Raw genomic sequence first — 27,042 nt, forward strand, 5'->3', positions numbered from 1 at the left:
TACTAGCAGGAATTGCCCCGGCCGGCCTCCGACGAGAGGCTGCTACCCTCGCCCTAGCAAGGAAAGCCAAGAAACACCACTGGCATATCCTGCACAATACCACCACAACAGCACTGCCTCCAAATAGACTCAAGTCCCGCCAGCCGTACAGCAAGGCGTCTCAAGATCTGCTCGGGTCCACCCCTGAGGACCAGTCTACAGAGGCATGGTTGGCGGCAGCCTGGAAGCGGGAGTGGGAGTCGGCTGGGCCAACACGCATCCATGGCTACATCCAGGACCCAGGAGGAGGTATCAGAGGAGAAGAACTGCCACGCCGGCAATGGAGTCTGCTGAACCGCCTGAGAACTGGTGTCGGACGCTATAAAGCATCCATGCGGAAGTGGGGCCTGGCGGACGGAGCAGCGTGTGAGTGTGGGGAGCCGGAGCAGACCGCTGACCACATAATCACCACCTGTCCCCTGTATAAACCACCATCAGAGGCCGGCCTTTTCGATGTGGGACCTGAGACGAGGGCGTGGCTGAACACTACTGATCTGGACATCTGATGATGACACACGAAAGAAGAAGAAGCACACACACACACACACACACACACACACACACACACACACACACACACACACACACACACACACACACACACACACACACACACACACACACACACACACACACATAAATGTGTGCATTGTAAACGTTGTTGTACAATCACAACGCACAAACGTTGTGCGTCGGGGGCGGCTGTAGCTCAGGAGGTAGAGTGGGTTGGCCAATGATCCATGGGTTGGCGGTTCAAATCCCAGCTTCTCCTGTCTACATGTCGAAGTGTCCTTGGGCAAGACACTGAACCCCAAGTTGCTCCCGGTGAGCTGATTGGTGCCTTGCATGGTTTCCACCGCCACCGGTGTATGAATGTGTGTGTGAATGGGTGAATGTAATGCACATTGTAAAGCACTTTGGATAAAAGCGCTATATAAATGCACCATTTACCATTTACCATTTATGCACAAATAAATAAAACTCACAGGAAAAATAAAGGTCCCGATCTGTGATTTGTCGGACCACAAGAAAGGTGCCTTCCCACCCTAGTGTATGCTCTGTTTCCTAAGGGCCAGCACACACTGCAAGACCAAGCTCCAATCATGCTCTTGCTGAACATTTTTGGCGCTCTGCGACAAAGCCTCCAATCTGACGCAAGATCAGGTTTTGTTTGTATAGGCCGGTTTTGCTTACTGTGCGTGAGAGGCACTGCGAGACCTTGCACGATTCCAGCGCTCGCCGAGACCTTCTCCCGTGTTTCTGAATATCTGGCAGGTTTGAAAATCTCAACGATATTACGGACGTGTAGAAATACCACGTCCAATATCTTGCAGTGTGTACCGGGCTTACGACTAAAAGACTAAGAGTTTGATATTTAGGACAAGACTAGACTAAGAATAAACAATTTAAATGACTAAACTAGGACCAAACCTAAATGGTGTGTTATTCAAAAGACTATATGACTTAGACTAAATCAGAATTCACTGTCAAAATAAACACGGGAACACCACAAACCACACAGTCATCTCAACTCCACTCCACCCGGGCCAAAAACTCACACAGATCAAATCGTAGGTGTAACTTACTCATGCGGTAATGGTTAAACAAGATGCACCGTGTAGAGACAATCTGAGAGGATTCAAATAAAACTGGCTTTTGAAAACTAATAAAAATGAAATAAAAAAAGCAGCAGGAGACAACATTATCAGTTCCAATAGCATGCAAGGCATTTACAGTATGTACTTGGTCGGGCTGTCGTCGAATAAATTAGTAGTCAATTAACATCATTTGTTAATTAACTAATTGTGTTTGCTGCATAATTACAATCATACAGAGAGCAGCCTTTTGAAGGTCGACGAGGTTGTAAACTGAACTGAATTATGTCTTCGTTCATGTTTACCATCGCTACTACCAAGTTGAGGACCCAACAATAAAACAAAGAATTATGCTAGTATTATACAAAATCTGTCATTTCAAAATCATGGTCAACTTAGATTGATCCGACCGATTATATACGTTTACGAGGTGACTGCCACAGTGAAGTGAAGCGACACAAAGACAGGCAGATCGAGGGTGTTTTTTCTCTGTCCTGTTTGCTGATGGAACTTACAAGCTCAAACAAACGGAACGACACAAACACAGCCAGGCGGACGAACTAAAAGCTCTGTTAATCGTGTAAGAGGCGAGGACAGGACGAAAGTGACGAGGAGGAGGAGAGGAGAAGACAGGAGGAAACGGAGGACAGGACAGGAGGAGGAGAGGAAGATGGAGGGATAAGGAGGGAGGGAGGAATAACCTTGATGAGGAGGAAGAGCTGGTTGAGACAGGCCAGCAGGGACAGAAGACCTCGGAGGACACAGTCGTCCATGTCCACATACTGGAGTACAGAGACAGAGGAAGAGGAAGATGAGAGGACAGACATCATGTCCACATACTGGAGTACAGAGACAGAGGAAGAGGAAGATGAGAGGACAGACATCATGTCCACATACTGGAGTAGAGAGACAGAGGAAGATGAGGGGACAGACAGACATGTCCACAAACCGCGAGAGACAGAGGGAGAGACCACCCATACCCATGTGTAGACCCCATATAGACCAGGGGCTAATACTGATATTTTCCCAAATTGGTACCACCCAAGGTGACTGTACGTTTTTTACATTTTTGTCTTCCTACATGTCTCTAGTTTACGTTTTGGTATGATAACCCTTTCTGAGAAGTAGCTTAATTGATGTTATCACCCGCTACAGTCAGTGTCCCATTAACTTTACATTACAGGGAAAAAAGGTAAAAAAATAATCTGCTTTAAGTAGCATATGAGGGGTCAACTCTCCATTAGGGCATTCACCGAATATTCGAATATTCGAATATCAAAACACTATTCGATTACTATAAACACTATTCGAAAAATCGCCGAAATTAATTTTAATATTATTTTCGTTTTTTTTTTTTTTTTTTTTTTTCGTGACAAACAATATTTCTACTGTAGACATGCAGCTGTGAGCTCTGGTGTTAGTATTTCTCCTAATCCATTCATGTTTGATTGTTGTCAAATCCAACCACACTGTAGTGGCTAGCTTAAGTGATTGATGTGCCGACTGCCGACATACACTGCTGGCCCGTCACTCAGTGTAGGAGGGGAGGGGAGGGGAGGGGCTCTCCAGAACAAGCAAGCTCTGCTCGTTGCTGACAAAAGTGTGTAATTCTTTAGGCTACTTTACTTTATTGCTGCTGAGTTACGTTCCTCTTGCCGAGTATATCCAGTTTAGAGGACACCCTTCTCTTTACAGTAGCTCTTTCGGACCGCGCTTCACCGCAACCACGTTGATGTCATGCTTCATATTCAAATGTATCTCCTCTTTAAACCATAAAGGTACAAGCGTCCGCCGTTTTATTTATGATAACGGGTCCAGAGTTTCGCGACACGGATTGGAGTGGAATTGATGATCTTGTAAAGCTTGTGTTACATACTGTATACTTCTATACTATAGCATGTGATGTAATGTAATCATAACCCATCTTAGCCTTGTCTGTTGTACTGGTCGAGACTCGAGTCACACCAGCCTTCATTAACATTGGAATGAGTCTCGGTACATATTAATGGCCTGCTAAGTAGCGGAGGTGTCAACGACATGCGTGTGAAGTCATTAACATAGCGTTCATCCCATCAAACAATCACTATAATGCCTGGATCCCGAGGCTAAACAATTCACAATAGCCTACAACACTGCTTGTAACGAACAAGGATGGACAGTATAAATGTGGTTGTTGAAGATAGATAGGATAGGCTTGAACAGTTATTTTCGGAGTTTTCCTAGTAAAATGAACTCGTTTTTCGTCGCAAGTTTCATCAGCATGTTTATGCTATGTTCAGTCGTAAGACAGTGCAGCGTGTCAAAAATAGCAGATGTACAAGCTCACAACGCGTCTATCCGCGACGCATTGTGCATTGTAGGTCTGTTCCAAAGGGTCCGTTCTCTCTCTGCTGCTTGAGTTCTGCATCCACCAGTGAAAACCTCTCACAGCCAATCGATGGCTGTTATTTCACGAACAGAGGTTAACCCGTTAATTGCTGGTTGTTTTTAAGGCTCGCAAAGGAGCGTTTTAATGATTTATTAGATTACAAAAATACCCGTCGAATTCCGAATATTCGAATACTTTGAGGTCGAATAATTCGAATTCTAAAAATCACTATTCGTGAATGCCCTACTCTCCATCATTTAGCCGGGGATCACCTGGAACCCCCTCAAGGACCACTGGTTGAGAACCACTGTTCTAATCAATTTGAAAAACATTTGTATTATAAAAGTGTTTTATTACTTGAGAATGTTTAACTTAATATGTTAAAACAACTAGCATGTGAGTAGAGTGGTCATCTTTGAAAAAAGGCATGCAAAACTGAAAGTTGTTAGACACCGGGACGTCGGCTGCATAAAGGCAGGGACGGTTTTAGTATTTAGTTTTCTTTAGTTTTTGTCAATAAAGCAGCCATGCCCAAAAACAGGAAGGCCAGACTGAATATTGTCAAACTGGCACAGCAATCTCAGTCCCACCCAGGAGGACACAAGGAAAGGGCGATGATCAACGCAGGTGAGAGACAAACCAATCACACACAACATGTTGGAGCATGAAGACAGGATGAAAGAGAGAGAGAGAGAGAGGGATGAAACATGGAGGAGGAAGAGAAGAGAAGGAAGAACAGAGAGGTTAAAATGAGAGAATTAATCACAGAGGTTAGAATTTACAGTTGTAGAGATAATTAAACAGAGGTTAAAAGTACAGTTAACTGCAGACAGAAAGGATCAGAATAATTAGTAGGATCAGATTCATCTTAACAACAGATTATGAAAGGATGTGACACCGCTATCAGGTTTAAGATGCCTTTTAACATGCGTGTGAGTTTGTCTAGCTATACTTATGGGGACTAAACGCATGTTCACAGTCACCTGCAGGGGACCTCTGACAGTGTGGGGACAAAATAGTAGGTCTCCACAACGGTTAGGGTTAGGTTTAGGGTTAGGGTTAGGTTTTTGCATAAAAATGAATGGAAGTCTATGTAATGTCCCCACAAGTGATGTAAATATATAGTGTTTGTGTGCATGCGTGCGTGTGGTGTGCGTGCATGTGTATTGTGTACAGTAATATGGTTACACGCCTTATTTCTTCGCCCGAGGGAGACCTTTTTCTAGAGTTACAGTTTTACCAGTTCTGCAGCAGTTCTAGTGCTTTTATTGTGAAATCCATCCCACATGTGGACAATGCGGGATCTCCTCACACACCCCAGTCATAATGCTGGCTTCTGGTGTTGAACGCGTATTGCATTTCTACACACCTTAAAGAACAATGACACTCTGGTAGAGGTTATGGTGGTGTAGTTTTCCTACCATGATGTACAGTATATAATAAACAGGCCTACTGTCAAAAGACAGTGTTCTGTTAAAGGACAACTTTAGTTTTTTACAACAAGGGTTCAAATTTTAGATTGTAATTAAAGAATATAAAATATGAGTGTTAAAATGATTTCATTTACTTCTTTCTATTGTTTTAGAGATTTTTATTTCAGTGTTTGGGGGCATGCGTACAAGTGGCTAAATATGTAATTCTACACAGAATAAGCCCATTCCCAAGATACAACGCAACCTTTCACGGTTGGATGTGACTTATGGGGGCTAGAAGTGTTACTGTAAATAGCAATAAAGAAAATGCTGGCATATTGTGTCTAAAAAGACATAGTTAGCCACTTGTACACATGCCCCCATACGTACGCATGCCCCACATTTTAGCACGATAAACGCGATAAAACAATAGAACGAAGCAAATGAAAACATTTTAAAACTCACTTTTACTTTTCTCTAATTAGAATCTAAAATATAAACCCTTGTTGTAAAAAACTAAAGTTGTCCTTTAATGCACTGATAAGAGATTAAAAGCATATTTCACTTTCAAACAGGTGTTTTTAACACACCAGCTGCCCACGATTATTCAAGATTTAACCAGCCATTTTAGCTGTTTTCCTCAATGGAGAAAGTAATCTAAGAAAATGTAATTTGAGTATTTTCTTTCACCCAGGACTGAAAACGGACAATCGCGGGCCTCACTGCTTTTGTAACGGACGGTAGAGAAGGCCACGTTTTAAACATGAACGTGATTTAAAAGTTAGATTAGGAGATACATGCACTTTTGTGCAGCAGTGTTTGGTCTAGACCAGGATCTCCCCAAAGTGGGTTCCATGAAGCCAGTCCAGGGGTTTCCTCTGAATAATTTGAAAATAATTTGGAATTCATCAGTATCAGTTCCATCTCTCTATAGTAATGTCCATACCTTGATCTCTTGCTGGTACTGGTCCATCTGCTCCAGCTTGCTGGTGGTCTCCCTCTCCAGCGCGTCCAGCTGCTCCTTCAGCCTGCGACACGCCACACCCTTCTCCGTCACGCTGCCCGTCACCGAGGTCACGGTCACCGCTGTCACCGGGGGACAGGGTCAAAAGGTCAAAGACTGGATGACGTACTGTATACTAGTCGTACTAACCTATAGACTAGACATGTCAGTCTAACCAGTGTGGCTGGTTCTACAGACAGGGATCTCCATATATGGGCATAAAAGGGATTCTGTTAGTGTGGTTACCCTGACATCACAGTGATGTCAGAGCATGACCGTCAATCAACGATAAAACCAATTATTAGTGTGGTTGCCAGGGCAACCACATTATTACTCTGGGGAATTTTGCAGTTTTTACAACTCTTAGTCTCATTGACTTGAATGGGAAACTCCATATATAGTGAGTAACTTTTAGGTATCTGACCTTTCCCATTGACTTTGAATGGGAAACACCATATATAGTAAGGTAACTTTTAGGTATCTGACCTTTCCCATTGACTTTGAATGGGAAACACCATATATAGTGAGTAACTTTTTAGGCAACCACACTCGCAATTTCCCAAATTGCAATTTCTCTAGTTTCTACTACTATGGTCGCAATTACACTAACTGCGTATTAACTGTGCGTGTGCGTGCGTGACTACATAATGTATTGCTGTTGGGCAAAAACCTTGTTTTCACATTTCTATTTCTACATTCTACATTCTATATTGTCGTTGGTAGTTGTTGGTAGGCCAATCGGCGGCAGGTGTGGGACGAGTCTTTTCGTACACAGCCTGTAAGAACAGCTGAGCGGCGCGACATCAGTAACTGGATGGAAAACATGCCGATAAAGCTCTGTTGAATTGAACTGATAAGTCCCGGAAAAGACGCGCTGTGATTGGCCAGTAGTCACTTTGACTGGCAGCGTTCCCTCGGTTTTTGCAGTTGTTACACGTCGCTCCAATGAACTGCAGCGGTGAATGAGACATCTAGCTTTTTAGATATATGGTTTTGTACATGCAAGGTTTACACCCGACACACACATCTTTGCTTTGTCGGGCAGATTGTTAGTTTTTTTTTTCTTTTTTAATTAACACCATTAAACTATCCTAGTACATCCTACTATACTAGTTAATACCCACAGGAGATCTTCTTCATGTCCATGATGCGTAGTCTCTCATTCAACCTCTGCTGCTCCGGCATCAACAGGGACAGCTTCCTCTGCCACTCCTTCAAAATAAAACAAAACATCAACACTGAATAAGGTGCAAATAACGCAGAGAAGGCAGAGAGCCGGTCTTGTTCACCGCTAAACTGGGATTTTAGTTTCGCGACCGAAAGTAAACAAACCAAACTCCATTTTAAAAAATCAAACCTCGGTTCGAAGTGAAGCGGTGAACTGTTATTCTATGTGTTCTAGAGTTATGAACTCTGTGATCTGTACATTCTTTATATTCTGAATGAATGAATGAATGATTTTATCTGGAGGGCCGAATTGTCATGTGAAGCTTGACCAATCCTCAAAGTATCCAATCATCAGACCAGGAAGGACACTACACACATATTCTGGACGTACGGGACAGATAAAACCTGTCCATTCTGGACTGAAATGACCATATATGGACATGAGGTGACAGACATTTTGTTTTTGATAAAACCTGTTCATTCTGGACAGAAATGACCATATATGGACTTGGACATGGGACAGACATTTTGTTTTTGAAAAAACCTGTTCATTCTGGACTGAAATGACCATATATGGACATGGGACGCACATTTTGTTTTTGAAAAAAACTGTTCATTCTGGACTGAAATGACCATATATGGACGTGGGACACACAAAGCCACTCCTTGGAAGCGGCTTTCACCGCTTCAAAAAAGTAAGATGTGTCTTCCGGGGCTCTTTTGGGCTCTTCAAAATAAAGCGTAGGTGAATGGTGGCGCTGTGTGTGCAGGGACGTGCAGAGAATGTTAGAGAGGCAGGGGATGACATTTCAAAAAAGGGCCTTTGGTGAAACGACACTTGGACTGCTTTTTTCTTTTCTTCTCTTTTGTTCTTCTCCAACAATAGCAGATCTGCAAGCAGAGCGGGCTATTGTTCCCCCCAGAACAGCCATGCATGGGGTTCAAGTGGTTAATGGTTTAAAGAGGAAGAGGAATGGATGGTTGGCAGCCCTATACTGGCCAACACAAATGCTTTAGTAAAAATATCAATACTGCAATCTAGAAATACTCTGTTAGTAAAAGTCCAGAATTCAAAAGGTACTTGAGTAAAAAAAGTAAGAAAGTATTGTCATCAAAATGTACTTAAAGTACCAAAAGCAAAAGTACACAATATTTGAAAATAGCAGATCTACAAGCTCACAACGCGTCGCGATGCGACGCGTTGTGAGCTTGTACATCGGCTATTTTCAAACAGCCAAGGTATAAAATGTGTGGCAAGGGGCTAAAGTGGTTTAATTATGTATGTTTTATAATATTATAATTTAAACCAGCAAAGTAACGGATAACTAAAGCTTTCAAATAAATGTAGTGGAGTAAAAGTACAATAGCGCTGAATATCCAAATAATTTGAGTTAGGCATCCAATGTCATGTGTTAATTATGAAGATGGGTTGAAAAGGGGTGAAGGGGTGAAGTTAAGTAGAGTACTCCAGGAAGTGACATCACACGGTTGCGTTGGCGCTGACCTCAAACTGCAGCTGCAGCGTGTTGATCTCCGAGATGCGAGCGTCTCTCTTCTGATTGGTCAGGTCGAGCTCCGCCCTCTGGATGCGCCGCTTGCTCTGGGCGTCGCGGAGGCAGTCCGAGATCTGCTTGTGCTTGTTGCCCTGGGAGACCAGAGATTATGACAACAACTCACTGCACTGCACTACAACAGCAGGTGTGTGTGTGTGTTGTGCGCGCAAGCTTGTGTGTGTGTGTGTGTGTGTCTGTGTGTGTGTGTGTCTGTGTGTGTGTGTGTGTGTGTGTGTGTGTGTGTGTGTGTATGTGTGTGTGTGTGTGTAGGGACGTGCATAGAATGCTAGAGAGGCAGGGGCTGACATTTCTGAAAGGGCCTTTGGTGAAAATATTGAAAATAGCAGACCTCCAAGCTCACAACGCGTCGCGCTGCGATGCGTTGTGAGCTTGGAGGTCGGCTATTTTCGGTACTTGATACCACACTGAACTAAGCATAATTATTTTGTGAATACTGGAGATGTGTAGTAACAGAATGGGTTTCTACAAGGGCGACCGCTGGCCTACTGGTCCAGGCGCATACCACTTCAGGCATTGCCACATAGGCATGGATGCCTGGCGGTGTCGCCGGTTCGATTCCTGATCTGGATGACCTTTGCCGTGTGTCACTCCCCATCTCTTCCCCCATTTCCTGTCAGTCTACTGTCCTATCAATAAAAGGCATAAAAGCCCAAAAACAAATCTTAAAAAAAAGAAGAAAAAAAAAGAAGATTTCTACACAGAGAGGGCAATGCTTTCAACATAAGACGCTGCGTTCAAGTTCAGGAGAGTTTGGACTAGGCGATTCTCTTGAATGCTGCCTTCAGGTATGGCATGGAAAGAGGGGCGTTTGCATTTCTTTCACCATAGTGAAAACTGCATTCATGGTCTAGAGAGGGCACTTTTTACAGTCGGGTAAAAAGGGCACGGGCTCAAGCCCCCTTTGTTGTCTATGTGTGCACGTGCCTGTGCGTGTGCGACTGTTTGTGCGTGTGTGTGTGTGTGTGTGTGTGCGTGCATCTCACCACAGCCTCCAGTTCTATCTCCAGACTGTGTGTGTGTGGTGTGTGTGGTGTGTGTGCGTGCGTGCGTGAGTGAGTGCGTGCGTGCGTGCGTGCGCGTCTGTGTGTGTGTGTGTGTGTGTGTGTGTGTGTGTGTGTGTGTGTGTGTGTGTGTGTGTGTGTGTGTGTGTGTGTGCGTGTGTGTGTGTGAGCACCAGTCTCACCACTGCCTCCAGTTCTATCTCCAGGCTCTTCTTCTTGGCTCGGAGGACAGAGATCTCCTCCTGCTCTCCTCCTCTCCTCCTCTCCAGCTCCTCCCTCCTCCCTCGCTCCCACTCCTCCCTCTGACGACGCTCCTGCTCCTGCCTGGCCGCCTGCACGGGGGAGAGAGAGAGAGAGAGAGAGAGAGAGAGAGAGAGAGAGAGAGAGAGAGAGAGACTTAAGGCAGGATATGGAAGTGGTCGGGGATTCATCAGATCATTATTAAGTATTTTGCACTACCAATAAGACTCCCTAATCAGGAGATAAGCACAAACACAAACTTTAGAAGGCAGCCGTAGCCAATCAGGAGGGAATATCCGAAAAGGGGCCAGATCCATGTTGATGACATGACTTTAGAGATACTGTGTACCGCTTTGCGTGATTTTAGGGCAAAATCTGTAGGAGCAGTGTCCAAAAATGTGCAAAAATCGGCCTGAGGTGGCGCTAGGTAGGCCATGTGAGAAATCAGGGGCGGAGGTTGTGGTTTGCCATCCAAGGAGTGTTTGTGCATGTGATGTGATGTGATGTGATGTGATGTGATGTGATGTGATGTGATGTGATGTGATGTGATGTGATGTGATGTGATGTGATGTGATGTGACGTGACGTGACAGACAGACAGACAGCCAGTGGAGCTTTTCATGGTAACTTGCAACCTGATGGTAGCAACAAATCGGCTGTCATAATAGAGGGTATATATGCATGCATTAAGTGAATGGCAAATGGCAAAGTGAGTTCAACATTGTTTAATGTTGATTAATGCAATCAGATAGGACTTTTCTGTTTGGATGTATGGGCTGTCAAGGCCAGAAAGTAGTTTTTTGCCACTCAGTAGGCGTTCCCGCATAACTTCCTGGTATGATGATGATGTCACATGGCTTATCAAGCCTATCGAGCACAGCGGCCCCTGAATCGCAGACAAAACGAAGTACACAATGCAATATCTTGCAGTGTGTTGTGTACGAGCCCTTATTCAAACAGCCCCAAGTTACAACTGCACTTCTCTTCTCCAACTAGACCAGGTCACCTGGTTCTGCCAGACCCGCAATGAAAATCAGAATGCAAGGAAGGGGTGCAGCTGTGTGTGCACACTATGTGTGTGTGTGTGTGTGTGTGTGTGTGTGTGTGTGTGTGTGTGTGTGTGTGTGACACACACGCATCTGCCCCTCCCTTCCCTTGCTCGGCTGATTGCCTTGAGTGCCGTCACCTGTGTGTGCACACTATGAGAGTGTGTGTGTGTGTGTGTGTGTGTGTGTGTGTGTGTGTGTGTGTGTGTGAGTGCGTGCGTGCGAGTGCGTGCGTGCGAGTGCGTGCGTGCGTGCGTGCGTGCGTGTGAGTGCGTGCGTGCGTGCGTGCGTGTGCGTGTGCACGTGTGCGTGTGCGTGTGCGCGTGTGTGTGTGTATGAAGCTTTTTTAATGCCTTCTGAACGTTGCTACGCATCTTGTGCAGCATGGTTTTTGTTTAGATATGCATGCGTGTGTGCATGCGTTAGTTCTGCTCCAGTGGCACTCCGGCGCACACGATTGCCCTGCATTGGTACGCGTGGACACGTCATGTAAATGTCCACTATGGTTCCACTATGGTACGCGTGACCCGTCATGTAAAAAAAAAAAAGGATGGCACTGACTGGAAAAAAAAGCCCTTCTATTTTTGCAAAAGCAATGCGCGGCCGCTGCTTCTATAAGCGAACGATTCAGCTGTGCGTAGAGCGGCAGTTCATAGGGGTGGAAGAAGAAGAAGAAAAAAAAGGAATGAGTTTATGTGCATCTCCCCCCATCTCTCTTTCTCTCTTTCTTTCTTTCTTTCTTTCTTTCTTTCTTTCTTTCTTTCTTTCTTTCTCTCTCTCTCCCTCTCTTTCTCTCTCTCTCTCTCTCTCTCTCTCTCTCTCAACGCAATCTTGTAACGGCCTAGTATTATTCCTGTACTTCAAGCTTGATGGTTTGATGGAGGGACAATTAAAGCATTTAGGCCTATATACACTGTATTCAGACACTTCACAGATATACAGTACTTAAAATTAGAAAAATCCCTTGAGAATTGACCGAGAAATAAGGCTTTGTGCGTCCACCGAGGCGGCGCCAACACCCAGGCAGCATCGGAGCTTCATCCAGTGGTCCCCCGGCCCCGCGGACCACCGCCTGTCACCCCGCCGTTCAGTGGGCACCTGGGCCAGCCTGCCAGGCCCACCGGAGCCCCGGGGAGCCACGGACAGCAACGACGCGCCATTCCCCGCATTAATGATTGAATAATATCCTACAGAACAGATGAAATCACGTAGCTGTAATGTAGGCTATATTGCTGGCTTAATTTGTTAATTATTAGGAGCAATAAATATAGTCTATACGCCTACTTGATTTAACAATAGGCTCAAAAAAGTTGCCAAATTACAATGGGTCACTGTGACATGGCTTATTTAATCTAATCTAATCAAAGCTTTATAGTATGCCTTGGGGTAGCTCACCAGATCTGCAAACTCGCAAGCATGCATGTTGTGTAGTCTGTAGACACACCTCGTTGTGAGCTTGTAGATCGGCAATTTTTCGCAGTTTGGCTGGGGTCTGTCTTGTTATCAAATGATAGCCTATCGTCGGCCCAAAACTGATGGACATGGAATATATAGCTACTGACAAGTCGCACAGTTGTGCACGACGCTGTCTGTCTGTCTGTCTGTCTGTCTGTCTGTCTGTCTGTCTGTCTGTCTGTCTGTCTGTCTGTCTGTCTGTCTGTCTTTAGATCAGATTGGTCAATGAAATGCACCTATTGTCGCGCTGTTGCATTAGTCCTATTCCTATATCATTATCATCATCACATAAACAATCCATATGTGTGCGCCTGGCGGCCCATGGGCCTATAAGATAGCCTAATAGGCTCCAATCGCTCCATATACAAGTGCTTAAAAAGGCTTAAATAGGCCTACTTCTAAAATGGACAATTTCTTATATCCCTTTACTCCAGTCCCCTTAATTTATCTGATGAAGGATATTTTGCTGTGGTTTCGTTATTCGTAGGCTATTTATGATCGCAAGCCAAGAAGACAATTAAGGTGGCGTTTCCAAAACGTTTCTGGACACACACGCACACACTGACACACACACGCACGCACACACACGCACATGCACACATTTGCGCTAAGTTATGTAGGCCTATTGCTGCAACCAAATCGCCCCTCTGGAAAAACGAATATACACGTAGGCCTAAATGAACTCTGAGTGGATCGATCGCTCTCTCCCTCTCTCTCTTTCTGTCATTTGTTTCTTTTCCTAAATAAATAAGCAGCAGCAGTTAACGGCTGCATGGCGCTGTCAACTAAATGATAAGGTCGCTTTTGGCTGTATCCATATGAACCTCTCCCTCTGTCGATGAGTAGTTACTGGTAGTCTGGTAACTGTCGTTTCCATTCTGTGTAGAGCAATGGTTGTGCCAAAGTGCACCAAAAAATGAGAGAAAAAGAAAAAAGAATCATGATCATCATAATAACTCATATTTTCGCCGCCTAAAAATAATCACGGCATGCATGCATGCATGCAAGCAAGCATGCGTGATGCCAGATCAATGGTTGTGATGCCTGCTCTGTTTAATTCATTTGATATGTGGGTGGTGCATTGAAAAAGCGCGCAGTCGGGCACAAAATGGGTTGCAGCGGCGGCCTCTCTCTCTCTCTCTCTCTCTCTCTCTCTCTCTCTCTCTCTCTCTCTCTCTGAAACGCAGCTTACTTCTCGTTCATGCGTAATTTGGGGCTCTTGGACAGCTCTCCAAAAACCCATCAACATTCAGAAGGCCTTTTCTCAAATTCTCAATGAATGTCTGTTTTACTAATTTCTAATTCTCTCCCACCGTCCCCGTCCCCTGTGACCCAACACACACTGTGCGCACATCTACCACATAACGGTATTCGAAACTAAGTTATGATGCCAGACAGAAAACATCCAACAGCAGCTTTCATCCCAGAGGGACACTTTACTTATATGCTTTTTATACATTGTATTATCTTATATCGTTTTGTCTACGCACTAAATTAGAAACCAAATTAAACAAAGTCCAGGCTTAAGATGTGATCTTTCACAGCTGAACTGGCATATTTCTTTCAAAGTATAGACATGAGATTTACTCCACGGTAAAACAAAAAAACAATGGAATTATGAATGATTATTAACATAAAAATGTAGGTATAACAACGGTATAGGCCTACTGATGCACAATGTTGGTCCCAATTCAAGTTTTCAAATGTATACAAATCAACAGTGCACCCCAGCAAAATTGCGGCGCTTATCGCGGTCGGAAACGGGCGATCAAAAAATAAAACCAGCGGCGTTAAACCCTGCAATAAACCAGACAAATTATATAGAGCCTATACTTAGTTTAGCAAGATATTAATGTATATTCAACGTCTCTCTCTATCTTAACCTGGCTGTCTCTCCTCTCGCCCTCCCTCTCTGCTCTATCAATCTCTCCTCGCAGCCCAGGCTTTCGCTGCGCGTAAAACGTCTCCATTTGCCACGATTTGGCCTGCAATATTCTATTTTAGGCATAGCCTATAGGATACATACAATATTTCTCCTCACTCCAGTGGCACTTTCCTTTTATCTGACTCTGTGAGCAACTCCTCAGAAAATAGTCATCTCTTGTCGAATCCCCCCCCACAAAAAAAAAAAAAAAAACTCCACTCATAAACCTCCAGACACCGAAATCCTCGATCACCACAATTGCCTTTGCTTTGATCCTTAATTGGTGGACCATATTCATTTGATGTCACAGCAGGAGCTAATGACCGGCGTAATTCACACATCTATTGTTTGTTTTTCCTTGAAAGCAAATAATGACCGCGCATAATTGATCCATTGAAAGCTATACCAGTGGTTCTCAACCTGTGGGTTGGGACCCAAATTATTTTGTCCCCAGATGATTAACTTAATATGCACCATTTTCTCACTCAACAGTAAACAAACCAACAAAGTCTACGTCTATAGAGCAGTATCTGAACATTTCTAACGTGACAAATTAAACATTGGCCAAATTGTCAAATATTAGAGGCCCATTTCTGTCTCATATACGCAAGTAAGTCTGTAAGTGCAACCACTTTTAACACGCTGTCTGTGATGAGGGGCTGCCTGCGGTGCTGAATTCTCGTGTGCAATGGGAAAATGATCAGTCTGTCTGTCTCAGACAGACAGATAGATAAATGAATTAATAGGCCTACTGTCATTGCATTTCCATTTTTCAATTATAAATCGAATAGCGCAAGTAGGCCTAGGCCTATAGGCCCTATAGGCAGGTCTTCGGAAGGCGGCGAAGGCGGCTCCAAAGCGGCGGCAGGGAGGTCTTCAGAAGGCGGCTTGCTTTTGCTGGCGGCGGTGAACTGGAGCGGGTGAACTTCTTCTTAGCTGGTGGTCCCATGTTGGAGTTCAGTCAGTAATGAATCAAGGCTAGTCTGAGAGCCTAGATAAAAGTAGAAGAAGCGCTGCGTGGATCCGTGAATGTAACAATAAAAAACTGTAGACAGGTGCTCTTTGGAGAGGGTAAGTGTATCTTAGGACAACAAAAATTCTAGTTCCATTCCATGGTATAAAGAACAGTGATGGGGTAAGGTGGGGAACGAAGAAGAGGTCCAAGGCAACTCTGTTCAGTATAAAAATAGCAAAACTTTTATTTAATTCATGGCAGCAAAGATAAAAAAACACGACCGACGCGTTTCAGCCACTAGTGGCCTTCATCAGGGTCCGTTGGGACTGACTATGACAAACATCATTAAATAGCGCCCAAGATCTGTCTGAGATAGTCTGAGAGCCTGTTTTATACAGTAGCCCACCTTTCAGCCAGGTAGAGGTGATAATGGCCCAAAATCTCCTCCCCTGCCCTGTAACACCATTATAACAAAAGACGCACAGGAACAAAAGGCGAGGAAAAGGCGAGGAGAAGCAATTTACATCCCAAAGAACTGGCTGGCTGCCTTCCCCAGCGAGTGTGCAAGGGGGGTTGAGAGACATTCTTGAAATTAGCAGGGCCTTTTGGGTGCTTGGGGGTGCTTTGGGGGCTATTTTTAACATTTTCTACAGAATTAATGTAAGGCGACGGCCTTTTCGCCTTAATGAAGTGTACGCGCCTGCTATAGGGTCAACGAGTTAACCCAATTAGCGCAGCAGTCCCGCAGCTGGTCTGAATGGACCAGCTCTGCGCTTCTCAAAGTTACATTAGATAACTTAAACCATTGTGGCATTATATTCTCAGTCAGCCAACTAATGATAGTCTATCCTGCATTCTGGTCACCCCAAATAACGGATTACTTCTTCATGGACCTTCAAAATGCATCACATCACATCACAGCGGCAGGCCGGCAGTGACAGTATAAGGTAAAGGGTTATTCACAATTCACATAGTAGTCTTTATTCAGTTTATTGGATGACTTTTCAGACAGTAATGAATAATGATAATGAATGCATGCACAGCCAGCCTGAAGGTGCACTCACTGCGGGCGACCACCGTGCACCCAAATCGATTATCACAACAACCATTGATTAGGCATCACGCAACATTTTGGCATGCATTCCGTGTTTATTTTTAGGCGGAGCAAATAGGCTACCAGTAGGCCTACATATTAGTTATTAGGCTCTGAATCTATGATGATGATCGGCACACACACACACACACACACACACACACACACACACACACACACACACACACACACACACACACACACACACACACACACACACACACACACACACACACACACACACACACACACACACACACACACAGAGAGAGAGAGAGAGAGAGAGAGAGAGAGAGAGAGAGATAGAGAGAGAGAGAGAGAGAGAGAGATAGCCTGATCAAGTGAGAAAAAGAGAGCGAAAGCGAACAAGATTAAGAACGACAGAGAGAAAGAAACAAACCCACAGCTTGTTCGTGGGATGTTTAAATTCCCTATACTTGGCAGTTATGCGTGAGGAATCTATGAATGAAATCTCAACTTTTTTAGCGCAGGGCAACCACGGAGGTGTAACGAGCGCGACAAGTGGTCACAGGCTCGCAGCTGTTTCGTTTTACTGTGGATTGGAGCACTGGGCATTGCCTCATCATGACAATTTAACAAATTAGACAAATAACACACTATTTAACAGCAATATTAGCCTACTAGTGATCTGTCCGCTGGACCGCTGCGTAATAATGCCCTGATCTTTCTCCATTCTCCAGCTCTCCTCATGAAATACATGGCTGCAGTAGCCTTACATTAAGAGGCCTATAATGTAGTATTGGAAGCTAATAATTAAAACAGCGGCGAGACTAGGAGGAGAACCACGTATCTGTCTGTCTACACCCCCCCCCCCCCCCTCCTCTCTCCTCTCTCTCCCTTTCTATCTCTCTCCGCTCCTCGCTCCGTGCGTATCATCCATTTGAAACACACACAGAGAGAGAGAGAGAGAGAGAGAGAGAGAGAGAGAGAGAGAGAGAGAGAGAGAGAGAGAGAGAGAGCCTTTCATACACAGCGAGCAAAACGATCTCTCTCTCTCTCTCTCTCTCTCTCTCTCTCTCTCTCTCTCTCTCTCTCTCTCTCTCTCTCTCTCTCTCTCTGGAGAGTCCCAAAAATCCAGCGCTGGGCGCAAGGCCGCGCCGGGAGGCCGCACCGCCGCAGGGCGCTCGCTCCGGCGAATAATCCAATCAGACAGCAAGCAGCTGAAATTAAATAAAATACATTTATAAATAAATGATAAGATCACAAGAGACCAAGATGACTACATTCTACGTTGGCCATTGGGTATATATTGCTAACAGTTAAAGGCTAGGAGGCTGTAGGCCTACTCACCGATCTTATAAATTGTGACGAAGAAAAGGCCGCTGCTCAGAGCTGAAATTAATAACTAAACAAAACAAACAAATAACGAAATAAAGGTCTAAACACAACATAACTGAACAGAACTAAACTAATAATAAATAAAGCAATTTAACTGACAACATAACCAGAAGGCAGCCATTCCGAAGGGCTCAACTTAGGAACACCAAACAAAACAAAAACAGTTAAATAAATAAATATAAATAAATTAACGAAATATGTATAGTCTCAATCAGTCAGGACCACCAGGACCACCAACTCACCAAAGGACCACCGCGGTGGTCCTTGAGGGTCTGTATTTTATCTCAATTCAAATAGGCCTATATAAAGCAAATTTGCTACGCCAGCCCTAAGGAGCACAGAGAGCATGCAGCCCACAGTGACAGACCAACGCATGCTCGCATGAACGTCTGGAATCCAGACTCTGGATGGATGTTTTATTTGATATACACGTCTACACACACACACGCAGGTTTAGCGCTGAGAATCAAATGGGTGGCACACAGCTCACACGTGCGTCCCAGAGCAGAGCAACAAGTCAATCACGCGTACAGTTCATGGCGGCGCTGCATTTGACCGTGTCGTCTCACGCATGATGGCCACATGACCAAAAGATGTATGCGTGCGTTAACACATGCGTTCGCCACAAACGCCTAATTAAACGCGTCCCCGTGTACCCCGCCTGGCCACTTAAATGAAGACACACAGCTACGCGTGCCAGCGACGCCTACGTGTAATGCTATTAAATGCCATTGAAAAACTACAGGAGAAGTCCATGCGTTCAGTACAACACAGATAAAATCGAATGCGTGCACGCGCACGCACCAACGTCCCCGTGTCACGATTCGAGCCCCATAGTGTGTGTGTGCGTGTGCGTGTGTGCGTGCGTGCGTGTGTGTATGTGTGCGTGTGTGTGTGTGTGTTACACACACACGCATCTGCCCCTCCCTTGCTCGGCTGATTGCCTTGAGTGCCGTCACCTGTGTGTGCACAGTGAGGAAAAGAGGGACAGACCGACAGACAGACAGACAGACAGACAGACAGACCGACCGACAAAGCCTTTTGTAGGCCGACCCTCTGGGTCTGGCAAAAATAGCAGATCTGCAAGCAAAGCGGGCTATTGTTCCCCCCCGAGCAGGCATGCTGGGGTTCAAGTGGTTAATGGTTTAAAGAGGAAGAGGAGGAGATGGTTGGCAGCCCTATACTGGCCCTGGTCCCTGGTCAGTCACCTCTCTCCTTCACAACCACACACTCACACCCCCCTTTTTTATCATTTATTTTTGGCATTTCTTGCTTTATTTCAGTCGCAGTAGGTCAGTGAGAGAGAGAGTGGGAGAGTGGGAGAGAGAGAGAGAGAGAGGGAGGGAGAGGAAACCAACAAGGGCAGTGAAGGAGGAGAGACGAGACGGGGGGAGGTCGGATTCGAACCCGCGTCCTCGCGCTCACACAAACGGCATAATGTCCTGTGTGCGCTAACAGGCTCCCACCCCCCCAACGATACTATTTTTAACGTGACCCGTCCAGACGTTAAGTAGGCCACCAGCGCGCCTCCTCTGTGACGCTGCTTTGCGCAGGACTTTGGGTCAAAGATGACAAACATTTAGCTTCCTCTGGAAAAGCTACGGCGGTGGACATGCAGTGGACATTTAGTATATGTTTACTTGAGAACAGTACTTAAAGGATAAGATTTTTTTTACAACAAGGGTTCATATTTTAATAGTCATTAGAGAAAAGAAAAGATGTGTTCAAATGTTTTCATTTACTTCTTTCTATGGTTTTAGTGATTTTAACTATTTTGATTTGCATGCATGCCCCCAGGTTGCGACCAGCACAACTGATTTCTTTGTTTGATGAGAACCCGTTCCATAATGCTCAATATCACCACAGGTAGATAGCTATTTCAACCAATTAGATTGCTTCGTCGAAACTACCTGTGGTATAAGTGAAAATAGCCTAGCTTGTATTTATTTAGATTTTTTTTTTTTTTTTTTTATGTTTTTGCCAGGTTTTGGAACTGTCCATAGCCAGCGTTGATGACGGTCTGACGACCGGCAACGCCACTCTGTGTCACTACATTTCAAGAAAATAATATGTCCAAGAAAATACAAACACAACAGAACAAAACAACCTAAAAATAGAGGCTTTGCAGAAGGAACTCATAACATTCATTCTGGAGTCTTCAGAGAATAACACAGGACTGCACAGAGAGAACTGGGACAGCAAGCAGACTGGATCTTCTCACAGATCGCTCATGTTGTCTGGGAGACCATACACCAGACACCACCAGACAGCAGGTTATGTGTCTTGTATCGAGAGCAGACTGCGTTTTCTCTTCAAAGTATGTGTGTGTGTGTGTGTGTGTGTGTGTGTGTGTGTGTGTGTGTGTGTGTGTGTGTGTGTGTGTGTGTGTGTGTGTTGTCTGCAGACCCAGGTTGACTCTATGCGCAGACGTGACAATCTATCCATGACCTTGAACTAGTGAAAATAGCTGATCTACAAGCCCACGACGCGTGACACCACAACACGTTCTGAGCTTCTAGATCTGCTATTTTTGAAAATCATACACAATACGCGGATTACATACACACAGACTCACAGAGACTACTCGCATTTATAGATGACATCAAGGAACTCCATATATGGGCATAAAAGGGATTCTGTTAGTGTGACATCACAGTGACATCAGAGCATGATGTCAGAGCGGCAAACCCATAGACCGTAAAAATGTGTACACGTCTACACGGACGGACAAGCTGTGACGTGTATCATAGTAAACTGTGATCTTCGGTCACAATAATAATGCTTATAACACAATAGAATCTATTATCATGTATTACAACTATATCCTGGTGGTCTAAATGAAAAGTCAGTGAGTGATCAGTCATTATGAAGTTTGGCCTTGCTAAGACCTACTCTGGATTGGATACTTTTTAGTACCACCTTTAGTACCACTTTCACACCACTCTACCCAGGTCCTTGTAGTGGAAAACCTGCAAGTGGGCGGTGTGGAGTGGTGTGGTGTTGGGCCATGTCAGAGGAAAAGGGGCTAAAGAGTTAAGGCCCGACCCTAACTGGGCCCTTACTGACTAGTAAGCATACATTTTAGGCCCTACCCTACACTAAATGTCGGGTCTGCTTGGGTATAGGGCAGGGTTCCCCAAATAGTTTTCCCCAAGGGCCGAATTATGTCTAGGGTACCAAGGCGAGGGCCACAACATTGCAGGGGGCGACGGTGGCGTTCCCGCTACTCCAGCGACAGTTCAGATATCGTCGTTGTCGAGTGAAAATCTGTCCAAAACCGTTCGTTTTGCAGTTATCATGTTAAAAATGATTTAAACTAGTGAAAAAGCCGATCTACAAGCACACAATGCCTTGCGGTGCGAGGCGTTGTGTGCTTGTAGATCTGCTGTTTTCACAACTTTTGTGCGATGGCCTTGTATGATGAAGCAGGGCTTTACTTTGCAAAAGAAAGTATAAATTTGGTAGATGCAAGGTTTCCACCTGACAACGACGATATATTAGTGTTGTTGCTGCTCTTATACAACCATTATTTCTGGGGTTGGTGGGGGCCAGACAGTAGCCCCCCCGTGGGCCGCAAATGGCCCGCGGGCCGCCTATTGGGGAACCCTGGTATAGGGCATCGCAGTGGAAGTGGTTTAAAAAAATCTCCCATTCATTTTCCCCATAGACTTTTACAAAAATATTTATAACAATTATGTTAAGCCTGTCAAGCCATCCAGGATTGCAGTGAATCATGACCCTAAAACCTTTGATCCTATGTGAAAACATATTTTAATATTACATTATTTGATATACTACATTTAATAACTACCCTTTGTTTAGCGATTTTCAAAATGTTCTTTTCACAGAAACAAAGGATTTATGGTCATGATTCACTGCAATCCTGGATGGCTTGGTTTTAGGCTTAACATAATTGTTATACATATTTCCGTGAAGGTCTATGAGGAAAATGAACGGGAGATTCTTTTAGTGGGACCAGTAAACCCAGGGGCGTCAATTGGGTATGGCAGGGGTATGCAGCTGCCATACCCTGGGTCCAGGGGCGAAAATAAAAGTTACTTTTAAATATAAATCCTGGTTATTATGTTGTTAAATATGGTCACTTTAACAAGGTATTATAATTATATTCTCCCCATCTTGACAACATGGTTCCGCAGGTCAGCTGCACAGGTGCAATGCATTATTGTTAATTGTGGCATGTGCAAAGTTTAGCTGCACTTGAACAACCGAAAAAATATAAATGAAACAAAATGTACTCCTTAAAAAAAATGATCATGTCTGTTGCTAAGGTATGGCGACATGACTGGTGTCTTGCATGCAAGACACCAGTCATGTTGCCATACCTTAGCTTTTTCTGAACTGACGCCACTGAGTAAACCACGCCCACTGCCATGCTCTATAGTCGGGTTTGGGCAGAATTTCAGAACGGACCTCCTCCACTCACCTCCTTCCTCTCCTCCTCTCTCCTCCTCTCCTCCTCCCTCTGTCTCTCCATCTCTCGGTGTCTCTCCAGGCGTCTCTCCTCCTCGGCGCGCCTCCGGTTCTCCTGCTCGCGCGCCTCCCTCTCCCTCCTCTCCCTCTCCTCCCGCTCCTCCCTCTCCCGCCGCTCCCGCTCCTTCCGCTGCTCCTCCTCCAGCGCCAGCCGACGCTTCTCCAGCTCGGCGCTCCCTCGCGCAAAGTTCTCCTTCAGCTTGTCCTCGAAGGATACTGGGGAGAGGAGAGGAGAGGAGAGGAGAGGAGAGGAGAGGAGAGGAGAGTAGAGGAGAGGTTAGTGTCCTTATTCCAAGCAGTCGGCCCATAGAAGTAGAATGCTGCTTCACCGTATTTTTTCTACGCCATTGTAGGCATATAAAACACATTCACTGTAGGTATGTTGTAATGCATTATTAACTCTTTTTCCGCCATTTAAGTACCTTACCTTTGCGATTTTATTGAAGACAAAAAAAATATTTATTGTGTAAAATAACAAAAGAAAAACATTATGGGAGCCGCCATTACGAAGCGAGAGGCTTCTCTCCCTCTCCCTCGGTTGCACCAGTTTCAGACAGAAATAGAGAAAGTAGATCCAGGCTAAAACAAAAAAAAGACCAGAAAAGTGGTCCTGCCGCCATTATTGTTTATGTGCGCTCAAGATTACAGAGTAGCATTACTGGTGCTGCTGCTGCTGCTGCAGACACCTGCGCATCTGCTCAGACAGGCTCTGTCGGGGAAAAGAACAACTCGCTTTTTCGGCGTGAAAAAAGAAACAAGCGTTCGTTTGGCTACAAAATAGTTAAGTATCATAAGCGCGTTCTTACTCTTCTCAGCCTCCGGGGTGTCTATGAGTCCAGGGGCGGTGTAGGGCCCCGTTCCATTCACCATCTCCACAGCCTTCCCTCCTCCTCCTCCTCCCCTGGAAGGAAGCACAGAGGAAATGGAACACTGCAGCATTAGCACTGACATCCATCACTCTAGTTAACTAGGTGTGTGTGTGTGTGTGTGTGTGTGTGTGTGTGTGTGTGTGTGTGTGTGTGTGTGTGTGTGTGTGTGTGCGTGTGCGTGCGCGTGTGTGTGTTCGTCTGGTGAGGGCCACAAGAAGCAGAACATTGTGAGTGCCATCGTCCTATGGTCCTCACAAGACAAATGGTGGTTTAATGGTTAAAAAGGGATGTTTATTTGTTTTACTTAGTTGTAAACCCTTTTCACAAGTTTCCTGTTCAATAGGTTGATTTTATCTGAGAGAGCGGGGCACCCATAGGGTATACTGTATATATAATATCGTCGTCGTCGGGTGGAAACCTCGTGTCTCCAAGTTTCAAATGTGTACGTTCTTTCGCAAAGTAAAGCCCTGCCTCATCATACAAGGCCGTCGCACAAAAGTAGTGAAAACAGCTGATCTGCAAGCACACAACGCCTCGCGGTGCGAGGCGTTGTGTGCTTGCAGATCGGCTGTTTTCAGTAGTTTAAATCATTTTTAAAATGATAAATGCAAAACGAACGGTTTTGGACATACAAGGTTTTCACCCGGCAACGACGATATGGAGAGCGGACTGCCCCGTACCCCAGCTATTCATTTCAGTGCCAGTTGCTCAGTGGCGTTTTGAAGCAGCCGGAAGAATGCACGAGGAGCTGAACTGGCAAACTCTCTTGCCCATTCAGTGATTGGTTGGCCGGTGGTCACGAGATGGCTCAACGTGAAAGACAGGGTAAAACAACTAAAAATGGGATTGACTTTCAAAATAGTCAATGCCCTCAATCCCCTCAGTGCCAGCATATCTGACCAAATATCTCCAAAAGGTTAGCGACACCCACTGCCACAACACCAAAGTGACAATTTAAGGACTTTTAATACCCCTAAAACGACTAATTAAACATTGGCCAAATGTTCAATTATTAGAGTCAGAAATTGTGAAAATAGCCGAACTACATACTCACAACGCCTCGCGTTGCGAGGCGTTGTGAGTATGTAGATCTGCTATTTTCACAATAGAACTGTGCTCAACTCTTAGTGCTCGTCTGGGTGTGTGTGTGAGGGGGGGGGGGGGGGGGGGGGTCCCCGGTTAGAATATGATTATTTTGGGGGTTGCGGCCTGAAAAGGTTGAGAACCACTGTCTTAGAGAGGAGGGCACCAGGTCATAAGGCAGGCTGTTATATACCTTAGAGAGGGGGTATCAGGTCAATGGGCAGGGTGTTAGTACCTCAGGGAGGGGGGTACCAGGTCAAAGGGCAGGGTCAGAGGAAGGGGTCGTCCGGTCTTGGCCATCTCCACCAGGTGCATGGCCAGGATGAACTCCTCCGCTCTGAGCTGGCCGTCCTTATCCACGTCAGCCAGAGTCCTGCACGCGTACACACGCAGCCACACACACACACACACACACACACACACACACACACACACACACACACACACACGCATACGTGCGCACGCAGGCACACGCACGCACACATTTCCACCATTTAATTATGTCCAAATCAAGGAGAAACATACAGAGCAGACACAAGCATTATGCTGTAAGTGCATTGAAGTTATATTCACAGATTCAGATGTCTTCATGATTTGTACTGCTCAATGTGAGTTGACCACCATCCCGGTCCTCCCTAGTTTTTACTGATCTGCACAGTTTTTGCTACTGATGTTTTTTGTTGTATCACTGTTTTTATATTGATGTTTTTGCTCTATGGCTGTTTTTAATGACTTGTTGTACTCTTTTGAAGTGCACAGAGACCCCTTGGGGTGATGATTGCACTATAAATAAAAATAAACTGAAATTGAAACTGATGATACAACAGGCGGCTGCCAGCCTTTTTGCCTCCACTGTGGGCATCCCAAGTTGGTGAAACTCTCTAACAACCAGCCTGTGGGCACTGCATGTTCTAGGACAGGGGTTTTCAAAGTGGGTGACAGGGCACCCTGGGGTGCCGCGATGGCAGTCCAGGGGTGCCGCGAGATCATTTGATAAAATTTGGAATTTATTTGGACACAAAAATATTTAGTATCATTTTAAACTTGATGTACAAAGTTATTTTCAGTCAGTTCTAACCAAAATGGCTATTATCTCGACGTTTTCCTCGCAACATAATCACTAAAATATCGTCACTGTCGGGCAGAAACCTTGTATCTCTTTTGGTAAAGCAAAGCCCTGCTTCATCATACAAGACTGTCACACAAAACTAGTGAAAACAGCCGATCTACAAGATGCGATGCGAGGCGTTGTGTGCTTGTAGATCTGCTGTTTTCACTAGTTTAGTACATTTTATAGATGATAAATACAAAACTAATGGTTTTGGACATACAAGGTTTCCACCCGACAACGACGATACGCTATAAATAAAAGGTGCTGGGAGTGAGAATTATCATGTAGGGGTGCCTCGGATTAAAAAAATATTCATGGGGTGCCCTGAGACAAAAAAGTTTGGGAACCCCTGACCTATAGCCTAGCCTCGCAGGCCATCCCGAGCTACGTCATCACCAATGTTCTTCCTTTCTCGGTCTGGTGTCCCTCCCATCGAGCCTCTTTATTAGAACTTGGGTTTCTAATTTCCATCAAAAGGCTGCATTTCGAGCGAACCCGCCTCACAGCGCTCCTGATTGGTCGAGCGGGCTGCTGCAGCTCTCACATTTTGTAAACAAACATGGCGGTCCCCATGCCCGACGCGAGTTCACAAATCGCAAATGAAAGCTACATTAAGCAAAGTTTTATCTGAAATCAACGGAATCTCAGAACTTAAAAAAGAACAACAGTTTGCACTTTTGGAATTTCTGTCTGGAAAATACGTATTTGATGATCTCCCGACGATGTTTTGATGCGCTGATGACTACTGACTGGACCTGTCAGTCAAAGTGAGTAACTACGTCATCGCGTAATGCGTTGTCTATGGAGAACTCCCAGACTCTGTTGCGAGGCTACCTATAGCCCAGCTCAGAGATGGATGACATTGGTCAGAATTGTATTCAAAAGACTATAACTAAAAGTAAATACAAATGTACTGTCAATTACCCTCAATGCACGCACGCACGCACGCACGCACGCACGCACGCACGCACACTCACACTCACACTCACCAGATTGTAGCGAGCTGGGTCTGCGTGAGGTTGGAGGCTGTCAGCGCATTCCTAACCTGTGGACCTAAAAAAAAAAAAACAGAAATAATAAATCTTCATTTATCTGCAAGCTATCTACAAGCTCACAACGTAATGAGTTTTTTTTAGCAATGTCATAGATCGTCTATTCTCAGCATGCAACCAGGTGTAAAATCTGGCATTACGAGTAATTTGCGACGTCATCAAGGCATGTGTGTCGACAAAATCAACTGTAGATTCAGTCAAGTAAA

At 45.0% G+C, this 27,042-nt stretch overlaps 1 pseudogene across 1 annotated transcript in view; it reads right to left on the reverse strand.

Annotated features, from left to right (window-relative positions):
* Window positions 1–27,042, reverse strand: part of LOC308300130 (intersectin-2-like) — a 131,074-nt pseudogene that overhangs the window by 70,683 nt on the left and 33,349 nt on the right. Inside the window, exons 8-14 of the transcript XR_013963377.1 lie at window positions 26,774–26,837; window positions 24,909–25,046; window positions 22,675–23,004; window positions 10,342–10,491; window positions 9,089–9,229; window positions 7,542–7,629; window positions 6,361–6,500 (exon numbers count right to left, since the gene is read on the reverse strand). The product of XR_013963377.1 is annotated as an intersectin-2-like (transcript). The remainder of the gene's footprint in view (window positions 1–6,360; window positions 6,501–7,541; window positions 7,630–9,088; window positions 9,230–10,341; window positions 10,492–22,674; window positions 23,005–24,908; window positions 25,047–26,773; window positions 26,838–27,042) is intronic.

The sequence above is a fragment of the Nannobrachium achirus genome, assembly GCF_963921795.1.
Source record: "Nannobrachium achirus genome assembly, chromosome: 16".
In the NCBI taxonomy this organism is placed as follows: domain Eukaryota; kingdom Metazoa; phylum Chordata; class Actinopteri; order Myctophiformes; family Myctophidae; genus Nannobrachium; species Nannobrachium achirus.